This window comes from Oncorhynchus masou, chromosome 20 (genome assembly GCF_036934945.1).
Source record: "Oncorhynchus masou masou isolate Uvic2021 chromosome 20, UVic_Omas_1.1, whole genome shotgun sequence".
NCBI lineage: Eukaryota > Metazoa > Chordata > Actinopteri > Salmoniformes > Salmonidae > Oncorhynchus > Oncorhynchus masou.
This window is the reverse complement of record NC_088231.1, coordinates 31915496-31934776: the sequence shown is the minus strand read 5'-3', so window position 1 is coordinate 31934776 and position 19281 is coordinate 31915496. Positions and strand designations below refer to the sequence as shown.

The 19281-nt window shown below is 43.9% G+C and overlaps 1 pseudogene; it reads right to left on the bottom strand.

Annotated features, from left to right (window-relative positions):
* The window catches only part of LOC135506637 (dorsal-ventral patterning tolloid-like protein 1), an 80906-nt pseudogene extending 67343 nt beyond the window's left edge, over positions 1 to 13563 (bottom strand).
* Between the last annotated feature and the right edge of the window lie 5718 nt (positions 13564 to 19281).

Below are 19281 nucleotides of genomic sequence, written 5' to 3'. Positions count from 1 at the left end.
TACTGACCAGTGTAGTTTCCTCCTATGAGGTAAGGTATGAGTCCTCAGGGCCAGATCCATCATACACACTGACCAGTCTAGTTTCCACCTATGAGGTAAGGTATGAGTCCTCCTGGCCAGATGCATCATATATACTCACCAGTCTAGTTTCCTCCTTTGAGGTAAGGTATGAGTCCTCCTGGCCAGATCCATCATACATACTGACCAGTGTAGTTTCCTCCTTTGAGGTAAGGTATGAGTCCTCCTGGCCAGATCCATCATACATACTAACCAGTGTAGTTTCCTCCTATGAGGTAAGGTATGAGTCCTCCTGGCCAGATCCATCATACATACTGACCAGTGTAGTTTCCAGAGGTAAGGTATGAGTCCTCCTGGCCAGATCCATCATACATACTAACCAGTGTAGTTTCCTCCTACCAGTTTGAGTCAGTTTACCAACATCCTACTTGTAGTTTCCTCCTATAAGGTATGAGTCCTCCTGGCCAGATCCATCATACATACTGACCAGTGTAGTTTCCTCCTATTAGGTATGGTATGAGTCCTCCTGGCCAGATTCCTCCTATGAGGTAAGGTATCATACATACTGACCAGTGTAGTTTCCTCCTATGAGGTAAGGTATGAGTCCTCCTGGCCAGATCCATCATACATACTGACCAGTGTAGTTTCCTCCTTTGAGGTAAGGTATGAGTCCTCCTGGCCAGATCCATCATACATACTGACCAGTGTAGTTTCCTCCTTTGAGGTAAGGTATGAGTCCTCCTGGCCAGATCCATCATACATACTGACCAGTGTAGTTTCCTCCTATTAGGTAAGGTATGAGTCCTCCTGGCCAGATCCATCATACATACTGACCAGTGTAGTTTCCTCCTACCAGTGAGGTAAGGTATGAGTCCTCCTGGCCAGATCCATCATACAAACTGACCAGTGTAGATTCCTCCTATGAGGTAAGGTGTGAGTCAACCTGGCCAGATCCATCATACAAACTGACCAGTGTAGATTCCTCCTATGAGGTAAGGTATGAGTCCTCCTGGCCAGATCCATCATACAAACTGACCAGTGTAGATTCCTCCTATGAGGTAAGGTATGAGTCCTCCTAGCCAGATCCATCATACCAACATACATACTGACCAGTGTAGTTTCCTCCTATGAGGTAAGGTATGAGTCCTCCTGGCCATATCCATCATATATACTCACCAGTCTAGTTTCCTCCTTTGAGGTAAGGTATGAGTCCTCCTGGCCAGATCCATCATACATACTGACCAGTGTAGTTTCCTCCTATGAGGTAAGGTATGAGTCCTCAGGGCCAGATCCATCATACACACTGACCAGTCTAGTTTCCACCTATGAGGTAAGGTATGAGTCCTCCTGGCCAGATGCATCATATATACTCACCAGTCTAGTTTCCTCCTATGAGGTAAGGTATGAGTCCTCCTGGCCAGATCCATCATACATACTGACCAGTGTAGTTTCCTCCTATGAGGTAAGGTATGAGTCCTCCTGGCCAGATCCATCATATATACTCACCAGTCTAGTTTCCTCCTATGAGGTAAGGTATGGGTCCTCCTGGCCAGATTCATCATATATACTCACCAGTCTAGTTTCCTCCTTTGAGGTAAGGTATGAGTCCTCCTGGCCAGATCCATCATACACACTGACCAGTGTAGTTTCCTCCTATGAGGTAAGGTATGAGTCCTCCTGGCCAGATTCATCATACATACTGACCAGTGTAGTTTCCTCCTATGAGGTAAGGTATGAGTCCTCCTGGCCAGATTCATCATCATACATACTGACCAGTGTAGTTTCCTCCTATGAGGTAAGGTATGAGTCCTCCTGGCCAGATCCAACATACATACTAACCAGTGTAGTTTCCTCCTTTGAGGTAAGGTATGTGTCCTTCTGGCCAGATCCATCATACATACTGAACAGTGTAGTTTCCTCCTTTGAGGTAAGGTATGAGTCCTCCTGGCCAGATCCATCATATACTCTCCAGTCTAGTTTCCTCCTTTGAGGTAAGGTATGAGTCCTCCTGGCCAGATCCATCATACATACTGACCAGTGTAGTTTCCTCCTTTGAAGTAAGGTATGAGTCCTCCTGGCCAGATCCATCATACATACTGACCAGTGTCGTTTCCTCCTTTGAGGTAAGGTATGAGTCCTCCTGGCCAGATCCATCATACACACTGACCAGTCTAGTTTCCTCCTATGAGGTAAGGTATGAGTCCTCCTGGCCAGATCCATCATACACACTGACCAGTCTAGTTTCCTCCTATGAGGTAAGGTATGAGTCCTCCTGGCCAGATCCATCATACATACTGACCAGTGTAGTTTCCTCCTATGAGGTAAGGTATGAGTCCTCCTGGCCAGATCCATCATATATACTGACCAGTGTAGTTTCCTCCTATGAGGTAAGGTATGAGTCCTCCTGGCCAGATTCATCATATATACTCACCAGTCTAGTTTCCTCCTATGAGGTAAGGTATGAGTCCTCCTGGCCAGATTCATCATATATACTCACCAGTGTAGTTTCCTCCTATGAGGTAAGGTATGAGTCCTCCTGGCCAGATTCATCATATATACTCACCAGTCTAGTTTCCTCCTATGAGGTAAGGTATGAGTCCTCCTGGCCAGATCCATCATATATACTGACCAGTGTAGTTTCCTCCTATGAGGTAAGGTATGAGTCCTCCTGGCCAGATTCATCATACATACTGACCAGTGTAGTTTCCTCCTATGAGGTAAGGTATGAGTCCTCCTGGCCAGATTCATCATACATACTGACCAGTGTAGTTTCCTCCTATGAGGTAAGGTATGAGTCCTCCTGGCCAGATTCATCATATATACTCACCAGTCTAGTTTCCTCCTTTGAGGTAAGGTATGAGTCCTCCTGGCCAGATCCATCATACATACTGACCAGTGTAGTTTCCTCCTATGAGGTAAGGTATGAGTCCACCTGGCCAGATCATCATATATACTCTCCAGTCTAGTTTCCTCCTTTGAGGTAAGGTATGAGTCCTCCTGGCCAGATCCATCATACATACTGACCAGTCTAGTTTCCTCCTATGAGGTAAGGTATGAGTCCTCCTGGCCAGATCCATCATACATACTGACCAGTGTAGTTTCCTCCTATGAGGTAAGGTATGAGTCCTCCTGGCCAGATCCATCATACATACTGACCAGTCTAGTTTCCTCCTATGAGGTAAGGTATGAGTCCTCCTGGCCAGATCCATCATATATACTCACCAGTCTAGTTTCCTCCTATGAGGTAAGGTATGAGTCCTCCTGGCCAGATCCATCATACATACTGACCAGTGTAGTTTCCTCCTATGAGGTAAGGTATGAGTCCTCCTGGCCAGATCCATCATATATACTCACCAGTCTAGTTTCCTCCTATGAGGTAAGGTATGAGTCCTCCTGGCCAGATCCATCATATATACTCACCTGTGTAGTTTCCTCCTATGAGGTAAGGTATGAGTCCTCCTGGCCAGATTCATCATATATACTCACCAGTGTAGTTTCCTCCTATGAGGTAAGGTATGAGTCCTCCTGGCCAGATTCATCATATATACTCACCAGTCTAGTTTCCTCCTATGAGGTAAGGTATGAGTCCTCCTGGCCAGATCCATCATATATACTCACCAGTGTAGTTTCCTCCTATGAGGTAAGGTATGAGTCCTCCTGGCCAGATCCATCATATATACTGACCAGTCTAGTTTCCTCCTATGAGGTAAGGTATGAGTCCTCCTGGCCAGATCCATCATATATACTCACCAGTCTAGTTTCCTCCTATGAGGTAAGGTATGAGTCCTCCTGGCCAGATCCATCATATATACTCACCAGTGTAGTTTCCTCCTATAAGGTAAGGTATGAGTCCTCCTGGCCAGATCCATCATATATACTCACCAGTGAAGTTTCCTCCTATGAGGTAAGGTCCATGAGTCCTCCTATGAGGAAGGTATGAGTCATCATATATAAGTTTCACCCTATTAGTCTAGTTTCCAGATCCATCATATAACTCACCGGTGAAGTTTCCTATGAAGTAAGGTATGAGTCCTCCTGGCCAGATCCATCATATATACTGACCAGTCTAGTTTCCTCCTATGAGGTAAGGTATGAGTCCTCCTGGCCAGATCCATCATATATACTCACCGGTGAAGTTTCCTCCTATGAGGTAAGGTATGAGTCCTCCTGGCCAGATCCATCATATATACTGACCAGTGAAGTTTCCTCCTATGAGGTAAGGTATGAGTCCTCCTGGCCAGATCCTTCATATATACTCACCGGTGAAGTTTCCTCCTATGAGGTAAGGTATGAGTCCTCCTGGCCAGATCCATCATATATACTCACCAGTCTAGTTTCCTCCTATGAGGTAAGGTATGAGTCCTCCTGGCCAGATCCATCATATATACTCACCAGTGAAGTTTCCTCCTATGAGGGTAAGGTATGAGTCCTCCTGGCCAGATCCATCATATATACTCACCGGTGAAGTTTCCTCCTATGAGGTAAGGTATGAGTCCTCCTGGCCAGATCATCATATATACTCACCGGTGAAGTTTCCTCCTATGAGGTAAGGTATGAGTCCTCCTGGCCAGATCCATCATATATACTCACCAGTGAAGTTTCCTCCTATGAGGTAAGGTATGAGTCCTCCTGGCCAGATCCATCATATATACTGACCAGTGAGTCCTCCTGGCCAGTTTCCTCCTATGAGGTAAGGTATGAGTCCTCCTGGCCAGATCCATCATATATACTCACCAGTCTAGTTTCCTCCTATGAGGTAAGGTATGAGTCCTCCTGGCCAGATCCATCATATATACTCACCAGTCTAGTTTCCTCCTATAAGGTAAGGTATGAGTCCTCCTGGCCAGATCCATCATATATACTCACCAGTCTAGTTTCCTCCTATGAGGTAAGGTATGAGTCCTCCTGGCCAGATCCATCATATATACTCACCTTTGTAAGGTATGAGTCCTTCCTATATATAGGTAAGGTATGAGTCCTCCTGGCCAGATTCATCATACATACTCACCAGTGAAGTTTCCTCCTATGAGGTAAGGTATGAGTCCTCCTGGCCAGATCCATCATATATACTCACCGGTGAAGTTTCCTCCTATGAAGTAAGGTATGAGTCCTCCTGGCCAGATCCATCATATATACTCACCGGTGAAGTTTCCTCCTATTACATTACATTTAAGTCATTTAGCAGACGCTCTTATCCAGAGCGACTTACAAATTGGTGAATTCACCTTCTGACATCCAGTGGAACAGCTATAAGGTAAGGTATGAGTCCTCCTGGCCAGATCCATCATATATACTCACCGGTGAAGTTTCCTCCTATGAAGTAAGGTATGAGTCCTCCTGGCCAGATCCATCATATATACTGACCAGTCTAGTTTCCTCCTATGAGGTAAGGTATGAGTCCTCCTGGCCAGATCCATCATATATACTCACCGGTGAAGTTTCCTCCTATGAGGTAAGGTATGAGTCCTCCTGGCCAGATCCATCATACATACTGACCAGTGTAGTTTCCTCCTATGAGGTAAGGTATGAGTCCTCCTGGCCAGATCCATCATACATACTGACCAGTGTAGTTTCCTCCTATGAGGTAAGGTATGAGTCCTCCTGGCCAGATCCATCATATATACTCACCGGTGAAGTTTCCTCCTATGATGTAAGGTATGACTCCTCCTGGCCAGATCCTCTCAGCTCGGGAGGTTGCTGCTCTGGGAACACGATTCTTCACAACAACACTCCAGGCATTCTCTGTTTTCCCGAATCTAGCCGATTTCACAGTATTCCCACTCTTTACGGCTTTCCCAGCCTTCCCAGTCCTTCCAGCAGCTGTTTTCCCAGTCTGGGTCCTGGGACCGGAGGCTGATTCTTGACTGGAGTTCATAGGCCTATAGTCTGGAGGAGGAGAGGAGAGGAGAGGAGAGGAGGGGAGGGGAGGGGAGGGAGAGGGGGAGGGAGGGGGAGGGGAGGGGAGAGGAGAGGAGGAGGATTTTCAGGGAGAGAGGGGGAGGGGAGGGGAGGGGAGGGGGAGAGGAGAGGAGAGGGAGAGGAGAGGGAGAGGGAGAGGAGAGGAGAGGAGGAGGAGAGGAGAGGAGAGGAGGAGGAGATGAGATATTCGATGAGAGTTCAGAGGAGAGGAGGGATCTGGAGATGGGAGGAGAGGAGAGGGAGAGAGGAGAGAGGGAGAGGAGAGGAGAGGAGGAGAGTCTTGGAGAGGAGAGGAGAGGAGGTATCAGTTGTGTAAGGATTAGAATAGTACAATATACATTAATACTACAGCTGTTTAAAGACTATAATAATATAATATATATATTAATACTACATTTCTGTAAATAATATAATAGTATAATATATTAATACTACAGCTGTGTAAATACTATAATAACATAATATACATTAATACTACAGCTTTGTAAAGACTATAATAATATAGTATATATTAATACTACAGCTGTGTAAAGTATTTAATAATACTAATGAATACTACAACTGTGTAAAGTATTTAATACTTGAATATGAATTAATACTACAGCTGTGTAAAGACTACAACAATATCATTTTTATTAATACTACAGCTGTGTAAAGTATGTAATAATATAATACTAATGAATACTACAACTGTGTAAAGACTATAATAATATAGTATATATTCATGCTACATCTGTATAAAAACTATAACAATATAATATGTATTAATACTACAGCTCTGTAAATACTATAATAACATAATATACATTAATACTACAGCTTTGTAAAGACTATAATAATATAGTATATATTAATACTATAGCTGTGTAAAGTATTTAATAATATAATACTAATTAATTCTACAACTGTGTAAAGTATTTTAAAATATAATATTTATTAATACTACATCTGTGTAAAGACTATAATGATCTAATATATATATATATATATATATATATATACTAACACTACATTTGTGTAAAAACTATAATGATCTAATATATATATAGTATATATATATATATATATATATATATATATATATATATATATATATATATATATATTAGATCATTATAGTTTTTACACAAATGTAGTGTTAGTATATATATATATATATATATATATATATTAGATCATTATAGTTTACACAGATGTAGTGTTAGTATATATATATATATATATATATATATATATAAACACTACATCTGTGTAAAAACTATAATGATCTAATATATATATATATATATATATATACACTAACACTACATATGTGTAAAAACGTAAAAACTATAATGATCTAATATATATATATATACTAACACTACATCTGTGTAAAGACTATAATATATAGATATATATATATAGAATAATACTACATCTGTGTAAAGATTTAACAATATAATATTTATTAATACTACAGCTGCGTAAACACTTTTTTCTCCTTTATCAATCTGTACAAAATACCCCATAATGACAAAGCAAAAGAGTTTCTTTGACATGTTTGCAATTTTTTTTTATTCAACCTCGGATTTATGACATTTACATCAGTATTCAGACCCTTTACTCAGTAGCACGTTTGGAGGCGATAACAGCCTTGAATCTTCTTGGGTACCACGCTACTAGCTTGGCACACCTGTATTTGGGGAGTTTCTCCCATTCTTCTCTGCAGATACTCAAGCTCTGTCAGGTTGGATGGGGAGCGTCGCTGCACAGCTATTTTCAGGTCTCTCCTGTGATATTCGATCGGGTTCAAGTCCGGGCTCTGGCTGGGCCACTCAAGGACATTCAGAGACTTGTCCCTAAACCACTGCTACGTTGTCTCTGTACTTTGTTGTCCTTGACGTTGCAGCATGTCAAGTCGCTTGTCTGTGACTAGTAGATTTTAATCTACTAATAACCTATTCATTTATGGTGGAACAAATCTACAATTTCATTGTTGTGTAGTGTAAACTATTTTTGTTTTGCTGGTGTAAAAATCGCGGGTCTCCCTCGACTCAGGAAAAAGAAAATCTCGCTATTTGCACTCCTTTAGTTGAAGTTTACTAAAGGAACCCTCTCTCTCTGGCTGGCCTGGGTTCTGTCCTCAGATTTCCCTCTGCAGAGTGTCTGGTCCAACCTGCTCCTCTTCCCTCTGCAGAGTGTCTGGTCCAACCTGCTCCTCTTCCCTCTGCAGAGTGTCTGGTCCAGGCTGCTCCTCTTCCCTCTGCAGAGTGTCTGGTCCAACCTGCTCCTCTTCCCTCTGCAGAGTGTCTGGTCCAACCTGCTCCTCTTCCCTCTGCAGAGTGTCTGGTCCAACCTGCTCCTCTTCCCTCTGCAGAGTGTCTGGTCCAACCTGCTCCTCTTCCCTCTGCAGAGTGTCTGGTCCAACCTGCTCCTCTTCCCTCTGCAGAGTGTCTGGTCCAACCTGCTCCTCTTCCCTCTGCAGAGTGTCTGGTCCAACCTGCTCCTCTTCCCTCTGCAGAGTGTCTGGTCCAACCTGCTCCTCTTCCCTCTGCACAGTGTCTGGTCCAGGCTGCTCCCTCTCCGCCTGGCTGTCAGCGGCAGCTCAACAATCCCCAACCGGTTCTCTCAATCGACCTCCACACCCAATCTACTCACACACTCACATGACTCATACATACACACTGTCCCTCTCTCCCCTTTCCTTGGCCTCTATTTCTTACATTTCTCAGAGAAAATGACCATTTTCAGTGGTATTTCTTTACTGAACTCTGGAAACTAACATTGTCGCTGGGTGAGAATATCTGACTATGTGCTCTCCCATCCATGAAACATTTTGTCTGCAGGAACTCGTTCTTTTTCACTCCGCCCACTCGTCCAAGTGCCGATGTATTTGTGGCATGATGTGAACAGTACGAACTTGTGTCACTACCAAGGTCTAATGGTTTTAAATTACTGTTTTGTATTGTCTGGAAACTCACTTGTAGAATTCGCTTGCAGTAGGTCTCTTAAAAAGAGAAGCCGTTCAAGGTTATTAAACCGAGGTGCCTAGTTATTCTTCTGTTGTTGACATCAGGTTATTAAACCGAGGTGCCTAGTTATTCTTCTGTTGTTGACATCAGGTTATTAAACCGAGGTGCCTAGTTATTCTTCTGTTGTTGATATCAGGTTATTAAACCGAGGTGCCTAGTTATTCTTCTGTTGTTGACATCAGGTTATTAAACCGAGGTGCCTAGTTATTCTTCTGTTGTTGATATCAGGTTATTAAACCGAGGTGCCTAGTTATTCTTCTGTTGTTGATATCAGGTTATTAAACAGAGGTGCCTAGTTATTCTTCTGTTGTTGATATCAGGTTATTAAACCGAGGTGCCTAGTTATTCTTCTGTTGTTGACATCAGGTTATTAAACCGAGGTGCCTAGTTATTCTTCTGTTGTTGATATCAGGTTATTAAACCGAGGTGCCTAGTTATTCTTCTGTTGTTGATATCAGGTAACGTGTAAACCTAACCCTGGCCCTGATATGCAATGTCTCCAAACCCCTTCTGATTTGAAATATACATCCGGTTTTGGTATTTTTTCATTTAAATGTATGCAGCCTGTTGTCAAAAATTGATGAGGTTTAGGTTTTGGTCTAAATCCACTGATGCTGATGTAATTGAGTTTTCTGAAACCTGGCTCAGCAAGTCTGTTTTTGAAAGACTAAATTCCATGTGAGTGTGGCTATATATGTGAAGACTAAATTCCCTGTGAGTGAGGCTATATATGTGAAGACTAAATTCCCTGTGAGTGAGGCTATATATGTGAAGACTAAATTCCCTGTGAGTGAGGCTATATATGTGAAGACTAAATTCCCTGTGAGTGAGGCTATATATGTGAAGACTAAACTCCATGTGAGTGTGGCTATATATGTGAAGACTAAACTCCCTGTGAGTGAGGCTATATATGTGAAGACTAAATTCCATGTGAGTGTGGCTATATATGTGAAGACTAAATTCCCTGTGAGTGAGGCTATATATGTGAAGACTAAATTCCCTGTGAGTGAGGCTATATATGTGAAGACTAAATTCCCTGTAAGTGAGGCTATATATGTGAAGACTAAACTCCCTGTGAGTGAGGCTATATATGTGAAGACTAAATTCCCTGTGAGTGAGGCTATATATGTGAAGACCAAATTCCCTGTGAGTGTGGCTATATATGTGAAGACTAAATTCCCTGTAAGTGTGGCTATATATGTGAAGACTAAATTCCCTGTAAGTGAGGCTATATATGTGAAGACTAAATTCCCTGTGAGTGTGGCTATATATGTGAAGACTAAATTCCCTGAAAGGGGGAGACACCCTGGACCCAAACTGTTACAGACCTATATCCATCCTATATCCATCTCTATGGGGGTGCCACAGGGTTCAATTCTCGGGCCGACTCTTTTCTCTGTATATATCAATGATGTTGCTCTTGCTGTGGGCGATTCCCTGATCCACCTCTTTAATTTACCACAGGTGGACTCCAATCAAGTTGTAGACATATCTCAAGAGCTCCCTAGTGGTGCAGTGGTCTAAGGCACTGCATCTCAGTGCTAGAGGCATCACTACAGACACCCAGGTGCAGTGGTCTAAGGCACTGCATCTCAGTGCTAGAGGCGTCACTACAGACCCTGGTTCAGCGGTCTAAGGCACTGCATCTCAGTGCTAGAGGCATCACTACAGACCCTGGTTCAGCGGTCTAAGGCACTGCATCTCAGTGCTAGAGGCATCACTACAGACCCTGGTTCAGCGGTCTAAGGCACTGCATCTCAGTGCTAGAGGCGTCACTACAGACCCTGGTTCAGCGGTCTAAGGCACTGCATCTCAGTGCTAGAGGCGTCACTACAGACCCTGGTTCAGCGGTCTAAGGCACTGCATCTCAGTGCTAGAGGCATCACTACAGACCCTGGTTCAGCGGTCTAAGGCACTGCATCTCAGGGCTAGAGGCATCACTACAGACCCTGGTTCAGCGGTCTAAGGCACTGCATCTCAGTGCTAGAGGCATCACTACAGACACCCAGGTTCGAATCACAACCGGCCATGGTTTGGAGTCACATATTTGGGGCGGCAGGGTAGCCTAGTGGTTAGAGAGGGGCGGCAGGGTAGCCTAGTGGTTAGAGAGGGGCGGCAGGGTAGCCTAGTGGTTAGAGAGGGGCGGCAGGGTAGCCTAGTGGTTAGAGAGGGGCGGCAGGGTAGCCTAGTGGTTAGAGAGGGGCGGCAGGGTAGCCTAGTGGTTAGAGAGGGGCGGCAGGGTAGCCTAGTGGTTAGAGAGGGGCGGCAGGGTAGCCTAGTGGTTAGAGAGGGGCGGCAGGGTAGCCTAGTGGTTAGAGAGGGGCGGCAGGGTAGCCTAGTGGTTAGAGAGGGGCGGCAGGGTAGCCTAGTGGTTAGAGAGGGGCGGCAGGGTAGCCTAGTGGTTAGAGAGGGGCGGCAGGGTAGCCTAGTGGTTAGAGAGGGGCGGCAGGGTAGCCTAGTGGTTAGAGAGGGGCGGCAGGGTAGCCTAGTGGTTAGAGAGGGGCGGCAGGGTAGCCTAGTGGTTAGAGAGGGGCGGCAGGGTAGCCTAGTGGTTAGAGAGGGGCGGCAGGGTAGCCTAGTGGTTAGAGAGGGGCGGCAGGGTAGCCTAGTGGTTAGTGCGTTGGACTAGTAGCTGAAAGTTGCAAGTTCCAATCCCCGAGCTGACAAGGTTGTTCTGTCGTTCTGCCCCTGAACAGGCAGTTAACCCACTAGGCTGTCACTGAAAATAATAATTTGTTATTAACTGACTCGCCTAGTTAAATAAATGATCACAAATGGGAACAATTTCGAGTCTATTAGGGTCTGAATACTTATGTAAAAAAGTTATTAGTGTTTTTTATTATTTTACTAAATTTGCCAAAAATAAACTAAACTTTCCCAAGAACCTGTTTTCGCTTTGTCTTTATGGGGTATTGTGTGTAGATTGATGAGGGAAAAAACATTTAATCCATTTTAGAATAACGTAATAAAATGTGGAAAACAGGTCAAGGGGTCTGAATACTTTCCGAATGTTTTACTATGAAGCGACAGTAGCCGTTGCCTTGGTAACAAGGTGTGTAGTGCGTTGCCTTGGTAACCAGGTGTGTAGTGTGTTGCCTTGGTAACCAGGTGTGTAGTGTGTTGCCTTGGTAACCAGGTGTGTAGTGTGTTGCCTTGGTAACCAGGTGTGTGGTGTGTTGCCTTGGTAACCAGGTGTCGTACCGAAGCCAAACCTCCGTATTTTGTCCAGGAGGAGGAGGAACAATCCTTTCTTCTTTGAGATGACATGTTCCTCTACATCACCCTCCCCATAGATAGACACACACACACACACACACACACACACACACACACACACACACACACACACACACACACACACACACACACACACACACACACACACACACACACACGATTATATTAGATTATTAGATTAAATATTCTCGATTTATTTCATAGCTCTCTCTCTGAATCAGAGATTCGGTTGGTTATATAGCCTCTGTCTCTCTCTCTGTCTCTCTCTCTGTCTCTCTTTCTCTGTCTCTCTCTCTCTCTCTCTCGCTCTGTCTCTCTCTCTGTCTCTCTCTCTCTCTCTCTCTCTGTCTCTCTCTCTGTCTCTCTCTCTGTCTCTCTCTCTGTCTCTCTCTCTCTCTCTGTCTCTCTCTCTGTCTTTCTCTCTCTCTCGCTGTCTCTCTCTCTGTCTCTGTCTCTCTCTCTGTCTCTCTGTCTCTCTCTCTCTCACTCTGTCTCTCTCTCTGTCTCTCTCTCGCTCTGTCTCTGTCTCTCTCTCGCTCTGTCTCTCTCTCTGTCTCTCTGTCTCTCTCTCTGTCTCTCTCTCTCGCTCTCTCTCACGCCGGCTAATCTAATCTTTAGGAATGTAGTGAAGTAAAAGTAAAAGTTGTCAAAAATATAAATATTTAAAGATACAGATACAACCAAAAATCGACTAAAGTACTTTAAACCCCAGATACTACAGACCTACTACTCTATCCTGAACAATTAACAATACACTGAATTCAGACACCCTCATTGAAATAGTAAAACATAATAATACCACAACAAATGTTCCCAATCTGGGAGGTAAATTAAATAAAGTGTTTAATGAGGCCAACAAAAGATTTAGAGGCCAATTTACTATTTGGCGCTGGAAACCACTGACTGGATGTGTGTGTGTGTGTGTGTGTGTGTGTGTGTGTGTGTGTGTGTGTGTGTGTGTGTGTGTGTGTGTGTGTGTGTGTGTGTTTGTATTATGTGACTGTGTGAGGGGGAGGGGCATGGTGTTGATTGACAGGCAGGCATTTGGTTGATTCCCTCTCATCCCTCCCTCAGACAGACAGACAGACAGACAGACAGAGAAGGCGACAGACAGACAGACAGACAGACAGACAGACAGACAGACAGACAGAGAAGGCTACAGACAGACAGAGGGGGCAGACAGACAGACAGACAGACAGACAGACAGACAGACAGACAGACAGACAGACAGACATAAAGACTCACCAGTCGTTTGTCCTTGTCTGGAGTGTGTGTGAGTGTGTGTGTGAGTGTGTGTGTGTTGCGTCACGTCTATTGTCCTGTCGATCTGAAACATCCGCAGATCCTCCTCGTCCAACGCAATGTCTCCCCAAAACGCAACTGAAAAGAAAAATCTTCATCATCACCATCACCATCATCATCATACCCATCATCACCTTCATCATTACATCATCATCCCCAACATCCCATCATCACCATCATCCCCATCATCATATCATTACCATCATCATCATATCATTACCATCATCCCCATCATCATATCATTACCAACATACCCAACATCATCTCCATAATGACCATCATCCCATCATACCCTCATACCATCATTACCAACATCATCCCATCATACCCTCATACCATCATTTCAACATCATCGCATCATTACCATCATACCCTCATCCCATCATCTCCATAATGACCATCATCCCCATCATCCACATCCTCCCCATCTTCACCATCATCCCCATCCCCCATAATTACCATTATAATCCCCATCATCATCCCATTCATCATCCACATCATCTCCATCAACCTCATCATCCCCCTCATCCCCACCATCATCTCCATCATCCCCACCATCATACCCATTATTATCCCCTCCATCATACCCATTATTATCCCCTCCATCATACCCATTATTATCCCCTCCATCATACCCATTATCATCCCCTCCATCATACCCATTATTATCCCATCCATTATCTCCATCATCCCCTCCATCATACCCATTATTATCCCTCCATCATACCCATTATCATCCCCTCCATCATACCCATTATTATCCCCTCCATTATCTACATCACCCCCTCCATCATACCCATTATTATCCCCTCCATCATACCCATTATCGTCCCCACCATCATACCCATTATTATCCCCTCCATCATACCCATTATCACCCCCTCCATCATACCCATTATCATCCCCTCCATCATACCCATTATTATCCCCTCCATCATACCCATTATTATCCCCTCCATCATACCCATTATCATCCCCTCCATCATACCCATTATTATCCCCTCCATCATCACCATCATTATCCCCTCCATCATACCCATTATCATCCCCTCCATCATACCCATTATCATCCCCTCCATCATACCCATTATTATCCCCTCCATCATACCCATTATTATCCCTCCATCATACCCATTATCATCCCCTCCATCATACCCATTATTATCCCCTCCATCATCACCATCATTATCCCCTCCATCATACCCATTACTAATACCACCATCATACCTATTATTATCCCCTCCATCATACCCATTATTATCCCCACCATCTTACCCATTATTATCCCCACCATCATACCCATTATTATCCCCTCCATCATCCCCACCATCATACCCATTATCATCTACACCATCATACCCATTAACATCCCATCCATCATACCCATTATCATCCCATCCATCATACCCATTATTATCCCCTCCATCATACCCATTATCATCTACACCATCATACCCATTATTATCCCCACCATCATACCCATTATTATCCCCACCATCATACCCATTATCATCCCATCCATCATACCCATTATTATCCCCACCATCATACCCATTATTATCCCCTCCATCATACCCATTATCATCCCCTCCATCATACCCATTATTATCCCCACCATCATACCCATTATCATCTCCTCCATCATACCCATTATTATCCCCACCATCATACCCATTATCATCCCCTCCATCATACCCATTATCATCCCCTCCATCATACCCATTATTATCCCCTCCATCATACCCATTATCATCCCCTCCATCATACCCATTATCATCAGCTCCATCATACCCATTATTATCCCCACCATCATACCCATTATTATCCCCACCATCATACCCATTATCATCCCCTCCATCATACCCATTATCATCCCCTCCATTATCTCCATCATCCCCACCATCATACCCATTATTATCCCCTCCATCATACCCATTATCATCCCCACCATCATACCCATTATTATCCCCACCATCATACCCATTATTATCCCTCCATCATACCCATTATCATCCCCTCCATCATACCCATTATTATCCCTCCATCATACCCATTATTATCCCCTCCATCATACCCATTATTATCCCCTCCATCATACCCATTATTATCCCTCCATCATACCCATTATTATCCCCTCCATCATCTCCATCATCCCCTCCATCATACCCATTATTATCCCCTCCATCATCTCCATCATCCCCACCATCATACCCATTATTATCCCCACCATCGTACCCATTATTATCCCCTCCATCATACCCATTATTATCCCCTCCATCATCTCCATCATCCCCTCCATCATACCCATTATTATCCCCTCCATCATCTCCATCATCCCCACCATCATACCCATTATTATCCCCACCATCATACCCATTATTATCCCCTCCATCATCTCCATCATCCCCTCCATCATACCCATTATTATCCCCTCCATCATCTCCATCATCCCCACCATCATAGCCATTATTATCCCCACCATCATACCCATTATTATCCCCTCCATCATACCCATTATAATCCCCTCCATCATACCCATTATTATCCCCTCCATCATACCCATTATCATCCCCACCATCATACCCATTATTATCCCCTCCATCATACCCATTATTATCCCCTCCATCATACCCATTATTATCCCCTCCATCATACCCATTATTATCCCCTCCATCATACCCATTATTATCCCCTCCATCATCTCCATCATCCCCTCCATCATACCCATTATTATCCACTCCATCATACCCATTATTATCCCCTCCATCATACCCATTATTATCCCCACCATCATACCCATTATTATCCCCTCCATCATACCCATTATCATCCCCTCCATCATACCCATTATTATCACCACCATCATCCCCTCCATCATCCCCTCCATCATACCCATTATTATCCCCTCCATCATACCCATTATTATCCCCTCCATCATACCCATTATTATCCCCATCATCATACCCATTATTATCCCCTCCATCATACCCATTATTATCCCCTCCATCATACCCATTATTATCCCCTCCATCATACCCATTATTATCCCCACCATCATACCCACCATCCCCACCATCATCCCCATTATCATCCCCTCCATCATACCCATTATTATCACCTCCATCATACCCATTATTATCCCCTCCATCATACCCATTATTATCCCCACCATCATACCCACCATCCCCACCATCATACCCATTATCATCCCCTCCATCATACCCATTATTATCCCCTCCATCATACCCATTATTATCCCCACCATCATACCCATTATTATCCCCACCATCATACCCATTATTATCCCCACCATCATACCCATTATTATCCCCTCCATCATACCCATTATTATCACCACCATCATACCCATTATTATCCCCTCCATCATACCCATTATCATCACCACCATCATACCCATTATTATCACCACCATCATACCCATTATTATCCCCACCATCATACCCATTATTATCCCCTCCATCATACCCATTATTATCCCCTCCATCATACCCATTATTATCCCCTCCATCATCTCCATCATCCCCTCCATCATACCCATTATTATCCCCACCATCATACCCATTATTATCCCCTCCATCATACCCATTATCATCCCCTCCATCATACCCATTATTATCCCCACCATCATACCCATTATCATCCCCTCCATCATACCCATTATTATCCCCTCCATCATACCCATTATTATCCCCTCCATCATACCCATTATCATCCCCTCCATCATACCCATTATTATCCCCTCCATCATACCCATTATTATCCCCTCCATCATCTCCATCATCCCCTCCATCATACCCATTATTATCCCCACCATCATACCCATTATCATCCCCTCCATCATACCCATTATCATCCCCTCCATCATACCCATTATTATCCCCTCCATCATCTCCATCATCCCCTCCATCATACCCATTATCATCCCCTCCATCATACCCATTATCATCCCCTCCATCATACCCATTATTATCCCCTCCATCATCTCCATCATCCCCTCCATCATACCCTTTATTATCCCCACCATCATACCCATTATTATCCCCTCCATCATACCCATTATTATCCCTCCATCATACCCATTATTATCCCCACCATCATACCCATTATTATCCCCTCCATCATACCCATTATTATCCCTCCATCATACCCATTATTATCCCCTCCATCATACCCATTATTATCCCCTCCATCATACCCATTATTATCACCACCATCATACCCCTTATTATCCCCTCCATCATCTCCATCATCCCCTCCATCATACCCATTATTATCCCCTCCATCATACCCATTATTATCCCCTCCATCATACCCATTATTATCCCCTCCATCATACCCATTATTATCCCCTCCATCATACCCATTATTATCCCCTCCATCATACCCATTATCATCCCCTCCATCATACCCATTATTATCCCCACCATCATACCCATTATTATCCCCTCCATCATACCCATTATTATCCCCTCCATCATACCCATTATTATCCCCTCCATCATCTCCATCATCCCCTCCATCATACCCATTATTATCCCCTCCATCATACCCATTATTATCCCCTCCATCATACCCATTATTATCCCCTCCATCATACCCATTATTATCCCCTCCATCATACCCATTATTATCCCCTCCATCATCTCCATCATCCCCTCCATCATACCCATTATTATCCCCTCCATCATCTCCATCATCCCCTCCATCATACCCATTATTATCCCCTCCATCATACCCATTATTATCCCCACCATCATACCCATTATTATCCCCTCCATCATACCCATTATCATCCCCTCCATCATACCCATTATTATCCCCTCCATCATACCCATTATCATCCCCACCATCATACCCATTATTATCCCCTCCATCATACCCATTATTATCCCCACCATCCTACCCATTATTATCCCCACCATCATACCCATTATTATCCCCTCCATCATACCCATTATTATCCCCTCCATCATACCCATTATTATCCCCTCCATCATACCCATTATTATCCCCACCATCATACCCATTATTATCCCCTCCATCATCTCCATCATCCCCTCCATCATACCCATTATTATCACCACCATCATCCCCTCCATCATCCCCTCCATCATACCCATTATTATCCCCTCCATCATACCCATTATTATCCCCTCCATCATACCCATTATTATCCCCACCATCATACCCATTATCATCCCTCCATCATACCCATTATTATCCCCACCATCCTACCCATTATTATCCCCACCATCATACCCATTATTATCCCCACCATCATACCCATTATCATCCCCTCCATCATACCCATTATCATCCCCTCCATCATACCCATTATTATCCCTCCATCATACCCATTATCATCCCCTCCATCATACCCATTATCATCCCCTCCATCATACCCATTATCATCCCCTCCATTATCTCCATCATACCCATTATTATCCCCTCCATCATACCCATTATTATCCACTCCATCATACCCATTATTATCCCCTCCATCATACCCATTATTATCCCCTCCATCATCTCCATCATCCCCTCCATCATACCCATTATTATCACCACCATCATCCCCTCCATCATCCCCTCCATCATACCCATTATTATCCCCACCATCATACCCATTATTATCCCCTCCATCATCTCCATCATCCCCTCCATCATACCCATTATTATCACCACCATCATCCCCTCCATCATCCCCTCCATCATACCCATTATTATCCCCTCCATCATACCCATTATTATCCCCTCCATCATACCCATT